Here is a 15,268-nt window from a genome sequence, read left to right on the forward strand (position 1 = left end):
TATAATTTTATATACTAATTTACGATAATGCCAATACATATTTACGATAGTTGGCTTACTATAACACATGGGGATATTTACCATAACGTTATATTAAACCACTTAGTAAGGAATTACTATAATCTCGTAAATTAACATAGTAATTATCGTAACTCAAAGTGGCTACAGAATAAGTTATTCTACAGCCAGCTACAGGATAGTAGTTCTATATATATATATATATATATATATATATATATATATATATATATATATATATATATATATGGAGAGTATATTCAGTAGCCAGCTACAAAATAAGTTATTCTGTAGCCACCTCCATTTACGATAATTTTATATACTAATTTACGATAATGTCAATACATATTTATGATAGTTGGGTTACTATAACACATAAGGATATTTACCATAACGTTATAGTAAATCACTTAGTAAGGAGTTACTATAATCTCATAAATTAACATAGTAATTATCGTAACTCAAAGTAGCTACAGAATAAGTTATTTTGTAGCCAGCCACAGGGTAGTAGTTCTATATATATATATATATAAAAGCTGTTCTTGTCATTCACTTGCTAAGTGTAGCTGATATTTTAGAATTCTACATGCAAGTTTTATCACATATAATTCACTTGATAAGTGCAACAGATATTTTCAATCTCTCCATGTAAACTATCCTACCCGTTTGATGCGATCTAAGCATCCATGCAAGCCAACAAACCAACCAACCCATTTTTTCATTAATGTACACATCTCTCAAATAATTGTGATCAGTCCCATTTTCTCCACATATTGATCACCTTAGCTTAACTTTTCATTCAGGTGATTGCAATGAAATTAACTAGGTGTCGAACACCAAAAATAAATGTATAATTCCAAAGGTCTAGCACTAAGTTGCCACTCTGTATACTAAATTAAATGACACCACATTTTACAAATAGAAGTAAAATTGTGAAAACTGTACGACCTGTACTCCATTCTATAGAACGATGCTTAATAACCACCGTTCGTCTAAACGGTCATTTAGCCCATCTACACACGGTGTAAACACTATACGATGACATACGGTTTCTATTTAGTCGTACATATTCCCGTTTAACTGGACATTTAGTCCTTTCAACCTGAATAATGGCTAGACAACCGTTTACCATTTAGGGAAACATTGTTTATAACTTTTTTTTTCATTTTTTTAGATAATGGAAAAATGTTTCCGGCCTCTGCTAGCGTACTTCTATTTCCACGAATACCTTGTAAAAAAACACGAGGCATTCTTCTAGTTTTCTATAATGGGCATGTACGTTGACAAATACTATACAATTTCAATTTCAAAATGCATGCCAACATGTCCGACGACAATATTACTAATGGTTCAGGCTCTGGCAGCATACTTAGCCTGAAACTTGGCTGAAACTAGCTGAAAAACACTGTTCCGGCTGAATTGTTGTGAAAGAAAAATACTGTTCCGGCTGAAAAAACAAGCCGAACAAAACGAATATGGGGTAAGCCGAACAAGACCAGTAAACTAACTGGTAGGCAGCAGTAATGTTATGGAGACTGACTATTATATGTACCTCATTATCTCCTTGGTTGTTCCAATCATCTGGCTTCTGAGTAGTGTGTAAATCTTATGGCGGGGTTGTGCCTCGTCGATGAGCTTGATTTCAAGGACGGAGAAGTTGACCCAGACGTCAAGAATCTCCACCACCTGGGCTCCGTCACCGCCAGGACCCTTTACCGCCTTATCACTGTTGAGCACGAGGTGAACACAGTCCAATGCTTCTTCTGCACTATCGACACCGCATTGGCTGTCCCAGCGCCTGAAAGGATTGTCCCTCCTCTTGAGCAGAGCGGCTGACATGTTCCTCCAGCTCCACATGAAACCGACCAGCTTCCGGTCGAGTCCCTGTCCCCGGTCCCATGCACCTAATTCAGAGTTCCTTTGTTCCCCATTGTTGTTCCGTTGCCCTGGAAAGTGTCGGAGGAAAGGTTCCATCCTCGCAGCCTCACAAATCAATTTATGACTATTGCCTGCGTCATTACAATCGGATGTATAAGTACTACAGAAGTTAACTGTAGGGGCGGCTCTAGAGTCTCTGTAGGAGCGGCTGCGCCAGCCGTCCTTTCCAGGGTGTTCCTACAGAGTGTGTCTCTGTAGGGGCGGTTTCCTGACCGCCCCTGCAGTGCCCTCTGTAGAGGCGGCTGGTGTTTTCAGCCGCCCCTACAGTGCCCTCTGTAGGAGTGGCTGGTAATATCAGCCGCCCCTGTAGTGGACTTCTGTAAGGTAGGCTGTATCACCAGCCGCCTCTGCTGTGTGTATTTGTAAGGGCGGTTCAATCAAGAACCGCCCCTACAGTGGATTTTTCAGCAAAAAAAAAATAATTCAAATTCAAATCTGACCACATATATATATATAAATATATAATTCAAATTCGAATCTAACCGCCACAAATATACATAATATACATATATACATCCACAAACACAAGACCATTATTTAGAACAAGTGTCCAAATACTAGAAGTGTAATGAGTACAGAGCTTAGAAACCAATCACAGGATCATGCGTAGAACAGCAATTAATTATAAACATGGGATACATATATCTAATCCACTTGTATTATCTAAAAAAGGTACATCTCATCCACAGCTATGAAATATAAAATAGAGAATACTGGATACATTTAGCAGGGATAGGCACATAGTCCACAGCTATGAAATATAAAATGGAGAATACTACATAGTTTTAGCACATCAGGGAAGTGCACAATATGGCCACCTTTGTATTAAAGGGCATTGCACAAAACTGGTAAATAGAGAAGCTCAAAGAAACTCACCGCCGCCTAAGAGGCCCAGGGGAGCGCCTGCGTGGTGATGGGCTGCCACGTCCCCTCCTAGGTGAAGGACTGTGGTTGAGAAAATAGCGTTAGCAATTCCAGTGATCCATTCACAGATCTTATAGAATTATAGAAGTTATTTAAGCACTGATTACCGCATCGGTGACCTATGCCTCCTAGGTGGTGGAGAAGGAGAACGCCTTCTAACTGGAGATAGTGGTCTCCTGCAAGGAGGTGTGTCACCACGCCTGACAGGAGAAGGATCTGGTCGGCGACGAATAGGCGGAGAATCAGGACGACGCCTAGGTGATGGGTCAGGTGGACGCCTGGGTGATTCAGCCCTTCGTTTTGGAGATCGTTTCCGTGGAGGCGAAGCTGGCTTCATTCGTGGAGATGCTGCAGACAAGTATGTAAACAATTAAGTCATCATGAGCTGAACATGCACCTTCAGGGGGGGAGTTCCTTGATACGAGCAGAAGTAACAAGCAAAGAATAAGGAATAGTGATTATATAGTTCCAAAGCTTCAGAATGCAAATATAATTTCACTATCTTGGGTCTCTTCACTGTGACTACAATCATTACAATAGACTTCCGAGTTCTAACAGAATAAAGTGCAGGAAAATATAAACACAAGCTCACCAAATATCTCTTTCAAGTGAGCCTCATTAACATTCCTTGATAAGTGATCAATGCAGAGAATAGCCGACTCGGCAGGAGGTGACGCTTTCCTGAAACCAATAACCATTTCTTCAATAATTTAGGGCTCAAGAGTTACATGTAGAGGTAGATATGAAAACAGGGAACATAAAACCATGCAAAGTTCCTGGAGAAACAGATGAAATCTACAGATTTAACAGTAAAAGCCCAACAGCATGTTATGCACATGATAGAAACTTCCCCAGAAAAATATAGGGCAAAAGAAGTCGATGGAGTTATGAACAGTAGCAGCAACATCACAGCCACAAAGAAATTTATCAGATGCTGCTATGACATTTTCTGAGTAACATGTGGAGCTGTAGCATCCAATATAATAAGAATTGAAGATCCTTTGTATCATTAGCCCATATACAGCATCCTATTTGACAAACTACAATTACTTCATATATATACAAGACAAAAAAATGATAGTCAAGTAACAAGTGAAACAACACGCTATAAATATATATAATTATCAATAAACATAGCCAGAGAATTAAAGTAACATATGCAGTTTATATGCAAACTTGTATATACCTAGGGGGTGAAGCCTTTTTAGGTGGTGGTGATGGCGAACGGACTTTCTTTGAGGGTGAGCCCTTTTTGGGAGGCAGCCAAGGTGATCGGCCTTTTCATGCTCCAGGCGAACTGGGCAGACAACAGTATCCAGAAGTAGCACCCAAGATAAAGAGAACCAGCATAAGAAACATTACAGTTCATGAGAAAAATACCAAACAACCATGTTCAAGCAGAACGCACGTCGTGTAACTACATGACTTCATATATGAGAAGATTTTAAATTAAATTGCCATGAGCCCATGACAGCAATAAAAACATGTTAACAGGGCGAAGCAAAAGCATGAGGCATGATGGATTCATCAATCAATAAAATGATGACAACAAATTGATTTGGGTACCAAATGCTGGTCAGTGCAGGCAGCTGCTATTACAGAAAATGCAAAAGGCACAGCTAAATAATAAGCCTACAGCAGGGAGTTGGAACCAATCAAAGGTGTCCATCTGAATTCTGAATGCAGGGTCACACAATTAACTTATGTTTCCAGTCTATCACGAGCATGATTGAAAAACCGAATTCAGCATTAGAAAACTGTTACCAAACTCTGGTTCTGTTCAATGCTGAATGACAGCATCCATACGTTGAGTGCCACAAGGACAAACTGTAATTGTATTCAACAGAAGTAGTCTGAACACGCAAGCCACGCCTGAAGTGTAAACTTATCTGAATCAAGCAGCCTCGTACTAAATACTCTAGTCCTCAAGGTTTATGATGAAGTTACTGAAGGCACTAGGGTTTAACGAAGCGACTCTCAAATAAGTATAAACGTTGAAACGGGGGATAACTCGCTACCCGGATGAACAAACAGCACACACACCCAAAAACAAACTCCGAACAAATGCAACAAAACCTAATAAATTAGCCTAGAAAACAGTGGATCTATAGGGTGTAGGGTCGAGCCTCACCTGCGCTTAGCCAGAGGAGGGGAGCGGCTCCGGGACTGGGAGGACGACGACGAGAAGGAGCGGGAGCGCGACCGGGAGCGGAGCCGGAGGAGACGGAGTGGGACGGCGAGCGGGAGGAAGAGCCCAAGGAGGAGCGAGACGCGGAGCGGCCGCGCCGAGGCTTCGCCATCGTCCCCGACGGCGGCAGTGGCGGCGGCCGGGCGAGCGTCGGCGACCCTGCGGTGCTGGGCTAGGGTTTTGAGCGGGTTGGGAGAAGGGAGAGATTGGGAGTCTATGGTTCCATCCCAGACTCCAGTTCAACCCACCCGTGTCGGTGTGAAAAGATCCCCAACACTTAGCGCCCACAGGGATGGTCAGTGTAAAATACCTCAGAGCCACTGTAGAGACGGCTGAGGTTATAAACCACCCCTACAGTTAATTTTTTTTTTCAAAATTCTAAATTAAAATTAATTATTTACATATAAATAATAAATAATACGATATAAAATTTTATAATTAATTTTTTATAGATATATTTACATATACAATAACTAAAACATTGTTCACAAATTTTTGAGTAAAACGAGAAAAAAAATTAAATTTTAAAAAATTAAAATTAAAACTACTAAAATAATTTTGAGACACCAAATGATTTTAAATGAAAATTTGATAAACATAAAAGTTGTAGAGGTCATGAAGATCTACAACTTTTATTTTGGTCATCTTGTCATTTGATAAAATTTGAACCTTTCAAATTTGAAATTTTAAAAAATGACAAGTTCGAACTAAAATTTGAGACACAAAATGATTTCAACATAAAAAGTGATGAATACCAAAGTTGTTCATCTCATTAATATCTACAACTTTTATTTTAGTCATCTTATCATTTGACAAAATTTGAACCTTTCAAATTTGAAATTTTGAAAAACAACAAGTTCGAACCAAAATTTGAGACCAAAATTGATTTCAACATAAAAAGTTATGAATACCAAAGTTGTTCAACTCATGAATATATACAACTTTTATTTTAGTTATTTCTTCATTTGACAAATTCTTAGCATACGTTGTTCACTAATTTTACATATGTCTCATATAGTTTATAAAACCTTATGCGAGATGTGTCACATTTGTGAACAATGTCATTACCACTTTGTCATATGAAGAAATGACCAATACAAAAGTTATAGATCTTGATGAGTTATTCAACGTTGGTATTTATCACTTTTTCAGCTGAAATCATTTGGGGTACCAAAATCTTGTCTGAAGTTGTATTTTTTTTTAAATTCAAAATTTAAATTGCTCAAACTTTTCATATGTATATATTGACAAAACCAACAAAATAAATTGATAGAGAATGATTTTAGAAAATTTTAGGAAAAAATCATCAGATTTGTAGTTAGTATGAGGAAGAAAAACTAGTTACAAAGTTGACCCACAGATTAAAAAAAAATCACACTATTTACTATGATCATGTAAGGATCATCTAGAACAGTGTAATTTCTCTTTTTAATCTGTGGGTAAACTTTGTAACTAGTTGTTCTCCCTCATACTAACTTCAAATGTGATGGTTTTTTCCTAAAAATTTCTAAAATCATGCTTCAGCATTTAAGTTTGATCAAACTTGGATGTGACAATGTTTTACACATTTTAAAATTTAAAATTTGAAATTTGACAAGTTCAAACCAAATTTTCAAACCCTAAATGATTTCTGATGTAAAAGTGATGAATATAAAAGTTGTTCAACTCATCAAGATCTATAACTTTTATTTTGGTTATCTTATCATTTGACTAAATTTGAACATTTTAAATTTTGAAATTTGAAAAAAGACAAGTGGGCACTACAGGGACGGCTGATGATTGAGCCGCCCCTACAGATCAGCTCCAACTATAGGGGCGGCTTAAGTTACCAGCCGCCCCTACAGTGCCATCTGTAGGGGCAGTTGGGGCCCGAGGACGCCCACTGTAGAGGCGCCCCCAACCCCAGCCGCCCCTACCGTAAAAATGCTCCCATTCCTAGTGTGAGAATCTAGCGTAGTGAGAAAAGGAAACGGGGCAATCTTACTATTAATAATTAGAGCCCTCGTGTTAGTTTTCAACAAACTCACTAGAAAAAATAAATTCTAAAAATTCTCATGAAAATCGGAAATATCTAGTCTTTAAATTGGTAGATTTAAAAATCGTCAATAATAGTCACCGGATATATTCTGTTTTATAAAAAAGTTACTATAACACCCTAGGTGTTTGGCTTCTACTAATTGCATGTCATTTCATAAACATGTGCATTATCCATGTCATCATACCATTATCATTGAAACATTTCATTTCAACATTGGGTAAATTGCTTGTTTTGATTGTTTCATCACATGTGATCAATTGAAATGGTATAACAATTTTGTAAAATGGTTGATCATGGTCTATTACACCTTAACTACACTTAGGTTACTTGTTTGGACATTGTTCATGTAGATCAAAATGACCAAAATGCCCTTGATTGCATGTTTGACTTGAATTGACCCTAGGAGTGTCATAGTTTGACTATTTAAAAAGTCCAACTTGGAAGCTTTGCATGGCTGTACACTCTTTACAAAAGTTGTAGCTAATTTATCAAGGAACAAAAGTTGTTTTATGGCCAACTCATGAAAATGTGTGGAACATACTCAAACATGGCCCACAAGTCAAAATTACATGCTGATTTCACTGAAAAATTTGTCTAAGTCTTAAACTGCATTTTCAGTTGGATCAGGCCAACTTGGGCTTCATATAACTGCTGATCCATGGCGAATTAGGAAATGGTCCTTGAAAGGAAAATGTAGCTGGATGGTACCTCTACATTTTTCATGTACACCATTTCTGCAAAGCATCACTGGATTAGCCGTAGTAAGGCGTTGAATTCACGCTGTCAGGCGATCCAAGTCGACTGAATGCGCGCTACAGTGACCGAACGTTTTCAGAAAACGCCGGACGCGTGTGTGCCGCGCGTCATCGGCCGGCTGATCGCGCTGCCACGCGCCGTGGCTGATCTGAAGCCGCTGCACGTTGTCCTCCACTTCAAGCCAGTGCCGCGCTCACCCCGGCTTCGGCCCTGCTCCATTCGCTCAACCCGCGCGCGCGTCTGAGCCGTTGTGAAGCCACCGCTCCGCCATTGCTCCGCCTTTGCCTTGCTTGCTCACCTTTGCAAAAACGCGTTGCTCCGTTCGCCCAGAGCCTCGCCGTGTTCCCCTCTACCACCTCCACCGTTCAATCGAGTCGATTGAGCCTCGGTAAGGGCGTATTCGCCGTTTTCCCCCATCGCAGCCATGGTGGGACCTCGCTGGAGTTGGCGCTCCATGCGGCCAGCTCTCCTCACGCCATTTCCATCCCTCCTCTGGCTCGCGCTAGGTCATAGGAACACCACCGAAGCTCCTAGAGTCAACCGTTAGGGCAGTAGCACCGTAGCCTCACCAGAGCCGGACATGCCACGGCCGTGCTCCGCCGTGCTCGTTGCCAGCCCCTGTAGCCATGCCAATAACTTCCATTTAGGGTACCACTAGATGCGCACGAGTGCGACGAACACAGTAGCGCTGTTGGTCTCGCCGGAGAAGCCACCGACGGCGAGTTGCGCCGTCGTCCTCCTCCGCTCCCCTGTCTGTCTCGCTAACGCGCGGGCCCCTCCCGTCAGTCGCCGAGCTGAGGGCGGGAGCCAGACCTGGGCCACGTCGTGATGGGCCATGCCAGCGCGTGAGTCATGGGCCGCCGTGATTCTTCGGGCCGGCCCAGCTGTGGCTGAGTTTTGTTTCCTTATTTATTTTGTTTTATTATTTCACAGATTTGTATTGATATTCAAAAATTTGTATTTCTTAGTATATAGATCCAAATGCCATGGTTCTAATTTTGTTGAGTTCCTAGTATTGTCTAGTATTTAACAAAAATAGTATATGAGCACATGTTTTAGAAAAATAGGACGAATTAAATAGGAGTTTGAAATGTGTTTTTAGAAGCATGCAAACTTGTTTGAATTTTATCTTGAGTTTCTGTGGCCCAAAAATTATGAAATTTTGTGGGTCCTCTATTTTGGTTTAGTAGAGTCTCTGGTTAAAATTTCGGAGCTAGTGCATGTGTAGTTTTTAAGTTATAGAATTTCCTTTTATTAATGGGTGGATCTTGTGTGAATTTTCATAATTTTTCTATAGATCCAGTGAAGGCAAAATTTGGTGGGTACTATTATTATGCTAGAATGATGCTAGGAAAAATGTGAAATCTGTTGCTTGACACTTTTCATTAGGATTTCTTAATTATGCCATTTTAAGCCAGTATGCCTTATCATTTTTGTGTAGACTGTTATACTTACTCAATGGCTTTGAAAATTTTATGGTAGTCTATGTGAAGCATGAGATAGCTACTGTAATTTTTATAGATTTTTCTGAATAGTTTTACTATATATTGCTTTAATCACCTAATTAACTAGATAAATTAGAAAAGGGTATTAAATAATTTATTTAGAAGTTGACACTATACTTTCTGATGTTTATTAGGTATGCAAAACAAGTTGGTAAACTTGGTTTGATCAAAGTATGCTTTTGCACAATCATTAAATAATTAAGTTAGTAACCCCGTCATTCTAGACAGATTCTAGGTTTGCTGAAAATTGAGTTAGTTAACATAAGAATCATGCTTTGATGTTTACAAATGTTTTGTAGAGAATTTCATAAGCTTTCCAGAATGTCCTCATGCAAGTCATTTGGAGTTGTAGAACTTTAGTTGTGATTTAATTAAGGGACTACTTGTATGCATATGAAACTTAAATGTTAAATTATGTATACCTTTATTATTTCTAAGTTGTGGTAATGTTCCTATGTGTTAGGCCTTTAACTGAAGATGATCATCTTTATCTTAGGTTATGCAAGTTAGGTAAGTTGATCTTGTCTTTAAGTTAAGTAGATACATGCTTAAAGTGATTTGAATAGAGCTAATTACTCGGTAAACGAGTGTCCAGTGATACTTTCGTAAACACTCACTGTGATTCATTCATCATGAGCATCATGTCATTCCTTATGCATCCATGATATTTATATTTTTCATCGGCATGCAATAGGTGTACCGGAAGGAGTAACCCTGCTGGAATTCGAGGAACCGAGCGAGCAGCAGCAGTCGACACTGGAGGTTCAGGAGGAGCAGCCTTCAGGAGAAGTGCTAGACGAGGTCGCCGTTGAGTGTCCGGATCACCGTCCTTGCAACTTTGTGAAAGGCAAGCCCCGGAGCATATTAAGCCTCCTAATTTCCGAAATGCAGTACAGTATTATTGTTACATATATATATTGTTGCATTAAGTTTAGGTGTTGGATGCAAACACTTGCTGCATTGGTTACCCAATTCCTTGTCCAGATATTGTTACCCTAAATCCCATGTAGCTCAGGCTCGAGTAGTGCTTATCCCTGCTTAAACGCGGTAGAAGTCAGGTGATTTCCTGTCACCTGCGAGATATAGGAATATACATGTGGCACGGTTGGCTATATTTGCTATCGTGGAAAAGAACTAGTCTTAATTTGAAATGAAGACCGGACGGAGGCTTGTCGGTTTGCAGTGACTCCGTCTGCGTCGCTTAAGGACTGATTCTTGGAGCCTTTCCTGTTCATGTTGAACGCATGCCTCTCTCTTAGTTGGTCGGGTCTGGAGACCGACCGCGAAGCCGAGTAGCTCAACTCAGGCCGGGAGTCGATAAGTATAAAGTACGCCTCGGAAGGGAGCCGTAGGCATGAGTCGAAGGGCAGGTGATTTAAAAGTCCTGATCGTCCTGGCAGAAGGGTAATCCCTGAGAGCGCTGGCGCTGATCGAACCCGTGAATTTGGTTCCTGAGTTGTACCAAAGGTAACCCACGGCTACCCTTGCTAAGTATGCCAGGGTGAGAGTTAGGAATACCCCCTCAGCTGAGTTGTAATTCGATTCGAATCGCCGTCTCTCCCAGTTAGTGAGAACTTGACGGGCTTATCTCCAATGTAGATACACTTAATAACATAATGGTTCGGCAATGATGAGATGATGATGACAGCCTTATTATACCTGCTATGGTTAATACTATTTGCTCCTAATAAGTGAGTGCTCTAGTACAGGTGCTAATCTAGTGGACAGGTAAATAATGATAAGCTTGATGCTAAGTTTAAATTGGTTACCATAATCTTAAGCTCTTTTCTGCAACTGTGTCAAGCTAGCCCACCTGAAAAGCCTTGCATGATCCTTGGTGTCTTATTTTCGTTTTTGTCGGGTAAGTCTAGCTGAGTACCTTCTCGTACTCAGGGTTTATCTCCCACCTGTTGCAGATGACCAGTTCTACTTTGGTTGCTGCAAGTACTGCCTTCTCCCAGCTGGGGATGAAGACTAGACCATTGGGCGCGGTCTCTACTAGTTCTCGTACCTGATAATGCTTTTGTGGGACATGACTCAGACTTGGCAATGTATTTGAAAACTATGATGTTTTGTACTAAACTATGTTGCTTCCGCACACTCAAACTTGGTTTGTAATATTCTAATTCAACTCTGATGGATGTAATCTGAATGCTACTTGTGAAATGTTGTAACAGATGATGTGTTGTGTTGAATCATTATGATCTTGGTTTGTATGTCGAGAGTTGGTTGAAATCCTTCGTGATTTCCGGACTACCGGGATTATGGGAGCTTAAGTATAGGAATTTGATCGCTTCGGTGATTGTTTTTGTACTTACGTTCTTATGATTTGGTCGGTTCTGTTACAGCTGGCATCAGAGCAAGATTTGACACTAAACACGTCATTTGTGTATTTAAAACAAAAGTATTGTGAAAATCCTAAATTAAATACTAAAGTATTGCCAGTGGTCATATCCCTTATGCCCAAATAAGGACTCTTAGGTGGCTTATTAAAGTACTAACTTGGGGGTTCCTGCTTGTTTCTGTTTCGTCGTCCATACGGCGTGCTATTGTATGGATGCCATCCACTTGGGTGGTAATATATGGATCAAAATACCTCTACGCTCTGGTAAGTGTGAGTTGTGAGAGCATGACCATCCAACCGTCGGTCTAGGGGAGAGTAGTTGTGGTTGCTCGCATACTTACATGTTTAATCATGTATCTATGAGAGTACTTAATTATGGGTATCTCTGACGGGTAGCTGTGATACTAGAGTATATGCATCAGGGGATGTATGTATGAAAGTATTTAGTTTACTGCTTGTTTTCTATGCTTTTTGGGAAATTATTGGGCTGAAATGAAATTTTCTGCAGGTACACTAACAACGTATCATTGTAGATCGACTAGCTACCGTATACGAGAGAACGTATGTATGCCACCGTATATTTCGCTAGCCTTTAATTTTTTCTAGGTTTGTGAGGACGTACGGATTGTGCATGCATCATGTTCAAGCATACATGGCATTTCTTGCATTACTCCCTCCTTTAAAATTGATGGTCCCGAATAATTAAATTTTGTATCTCTTAAATGATTCTCCCCTTACGTTGTAACTTTTTGCTACAGATGGCGCGCACAAAACGCACTGCTCGTAAGTCCGCTGGAGGTAGGGCGCCTCGTCACCGTTTAGCTCCTCGTGAGCCCTGTCCTGAGCCTACTGAGGCTGAAAGGCTGAGGGCAGAGCTAGCTCAGGTGACTGCTGAAAGGACTGCAGTTCAGCAGCGTTTGGAGCAAGTCACGCAGGAACGGGATCAAGAGAACCTGGAGGTTCAGAGGTTGACAGTTGCTCACCGCAACTGTGAGCGTATGTTGGTTCACATGCTGAACCAACGGAATGAAGCCTGGCACGAGGAGAATGTGTTGAGAGCGAGGCAGATTGAGCTAGAGCAGCAGTTGGCAGCTGCAGAAGAGTACAATGACAATCTCCATGAGGAGGTTCACCTACTGCACAATCAACTTCACCCTATCCTGCCACCTGATGAGGATGAGATGGGTTCTGGTGTCATCATGGCTGAAGGTGATGATGACATGGAAGTCAATGGACCTGAGGACGCTCCACCTGATGAGGAGTTAGAGCCTCCTAGTGACGAAGATGGAGGAGAGATCCTTGATACTGACTCCGAGGACGATGCATAGTTTAGCTTACTACTGAGCTAATGCGCTAGATCTAGTCTTTTGTTGCTCCTCATGCATGAACGAGTAACTTTGTAGCAAGTTAATCGTTGGGATGTAATATCGAACCCTATGTTACCTTTGATGTATGTTGGAACCACTATGGCTTGGATGTAACCTATCGAACGTATTATGCTCCACGTATGTGAGCATTTGATGAATTTCGCCTTTTGTGGTCTATGGATCTCGTTGTTGGTTAAGTTCATCGCATTTATATGTCAATTGATGCGCTTGATGAGTTGGGTGATTGTGATGAATGATTGTGCCTCTGTTGATTATTAAATGCATTCCCTCTAATGGACTCAGTTTGGCATAATCATACAGTTCATCTACAAAAATTTCCACATCGTCAGTGCTCATTGGCTATACCTTTTGCAGATGGCTCATAACCTTCGTCGCGGTCGTGGCATGGGAAATGAGGAACAACCACCTCCGCCACCGCCCACACCAGCTGAGCTAATGCAGATAGTTGTGGAAAGTCAGCGCATGCTAGCTGAGGCTATGCACCAGATGGCTAACCGTGAGGATAGGCATGTCCGCCAGGGACCCGAGCCGAACCAGTACAGCAGTTTTAAGGACTTCATGGACACGAAGCCTCCTATCTTTCGTGAGGGAGAAGAACCCTTACAAGTGAAAGTGCATCTAGCCCTTTAGTGTGTTTTGGATGATTGAATGACAACACGATTAAAAGTCTAACATGTTTGCTAAGTGTTAGACAGGAAATTGATTATCTCACAGATACTTGATGAAATTGTATAAAGCCAAAAATGATGTATTGTTGTATAAACAATCTAATTCAAGCACAAGACAACAATGCAAATGGAATTCATGCAAAGGCTTATTTATTGTGGGATTTCAATGATCTATGTGAAAGCAAGCACGATAAAAGTTAATTAATGAGAAATGAGGGATTGCATATGGAATGGTCTCATATTTGAAGCTTGCTAAATTGAAATGAAAAAGACAACAATACAAATGAATGGATGATTCAACACAAGATGTGACTTGATGGCTTCAGATGGTGAAGATAGCAAGGAAAGGCTTCGAGGTACTAAGCAAGGGTGAAGGGCAAGCGACGGCTTGGCGGCCGAAGAACCTAGCTAGGGTGAAGAAGGAAGTACTTGCATTTAGTTGAGGTACTAATCAAGCTGCGACGGTCATATTGATGTGGAGGATCAAACCTATATTGGACAAAGCGTTGGAAGTGACTTGATGCATTTGGAGTTATTCATATTTGATGAATGGAATCAAGTCACATGCTCAAGATGGCTATGCTCAAGTGAAAAGATCAATATCAACATGATTGGCACCCTCACTTAATGAAGATTGGAAAACACGGCTTCGGTTCAAAGAGATCAACTCAAAAGGTTTAATTTCCTTATACTTTTAAATTTGAGTTAATAGGAATGCCGTACTATTAAGAGGGATGCAAGTTTAGGTGGTCTGAGGAAGATAGAGTGCTCAAGCATAATAACTAAATCAATAATGAGACACTCTAGCACTTCACGAGCACATAGAATAATTTTCTGTGACTGTCGGTGTCGGAAGTCCCGACGTAAGCCAGAACTCCCGACAGTCGGAAGTCATGACTCTTGCCGGAAGTGCTGACTCTCAGTCACAACCTAGGCGGTGACTGTGGACGTCGGAAGTCCCAACGTGTGTCGGAACTCCCGACAGTCGGAAGTCCCGACGTGTGTCGGAAGTCCCGACAGTCAGAAGTCCCGACCCAAGCCAGCAGTCCCAGCATCGATGGTTCTTTTGACTGCTCGCTGTCTGTGCACGTCGGAAGTCCCGACGTTCGCCGGGAGTTCCGACCGTCGGAAGTCCCGACGTTCGCCGGGAGTTCCGACACTGACTTGACCCAAGCCGGGAGTCCCAGCCTCAGCGGTGTTGGCTGTTTGTTTAACTGTGCCCGTCGGAAGTGATGACCGTCGGAAGTCCCGACGTTTGTCAGAAGTTTCGACACTGACTTGCACACACGAACTTCTGACCTGTTGTGAACAGTGTTTTCTTCATACATCGGAAGTCCCGGGATCTGCGTCGGAACTTCCGACGTAGATCTGAATGGTTCGATTTTCACTTGGGGTATAAATACCCCTCTCCTCACTTCTAACCATTGCCCACTCATTTTCATTGCGACAAACACTCGGCCAAACAGCCCCCAAGCATTCTAGGCTCCCCTCTCTTCACTCC

General features: G+C 41.3%; 1 pseudogene; it reads right to left on the reverse strand.

Moving 5' to 3' along the window:
* Positions 1-1,292: 1,292 nt before the first annotated feature.
* LOC136507630 (serine/arginine-rich splicing factor SR45-like) lies at positions 1,293-5,326 on the reverse strand (annotated as a pseudogene).
* Between the last annotated feature and the right edge of the window lie 9,942 nt (positions 5,327-15,268).

Source organism: Miscanthus floridulus, chromosome 15 (assembly GCF_019320115.1).
Source record: "Miscanthus floridulus cultivar M001 chromosome 15, ASM1932011v1, whole genome shotgun sequence".
In the NCBI taxonomy this organism is placed as follows: domain Eukaryota; kingdom Viridiplantae; phylum Streptophyta; class Magnoliopsida; order Poales; family Poaceae; genus Miscanthus; species Miscanthus floridulus.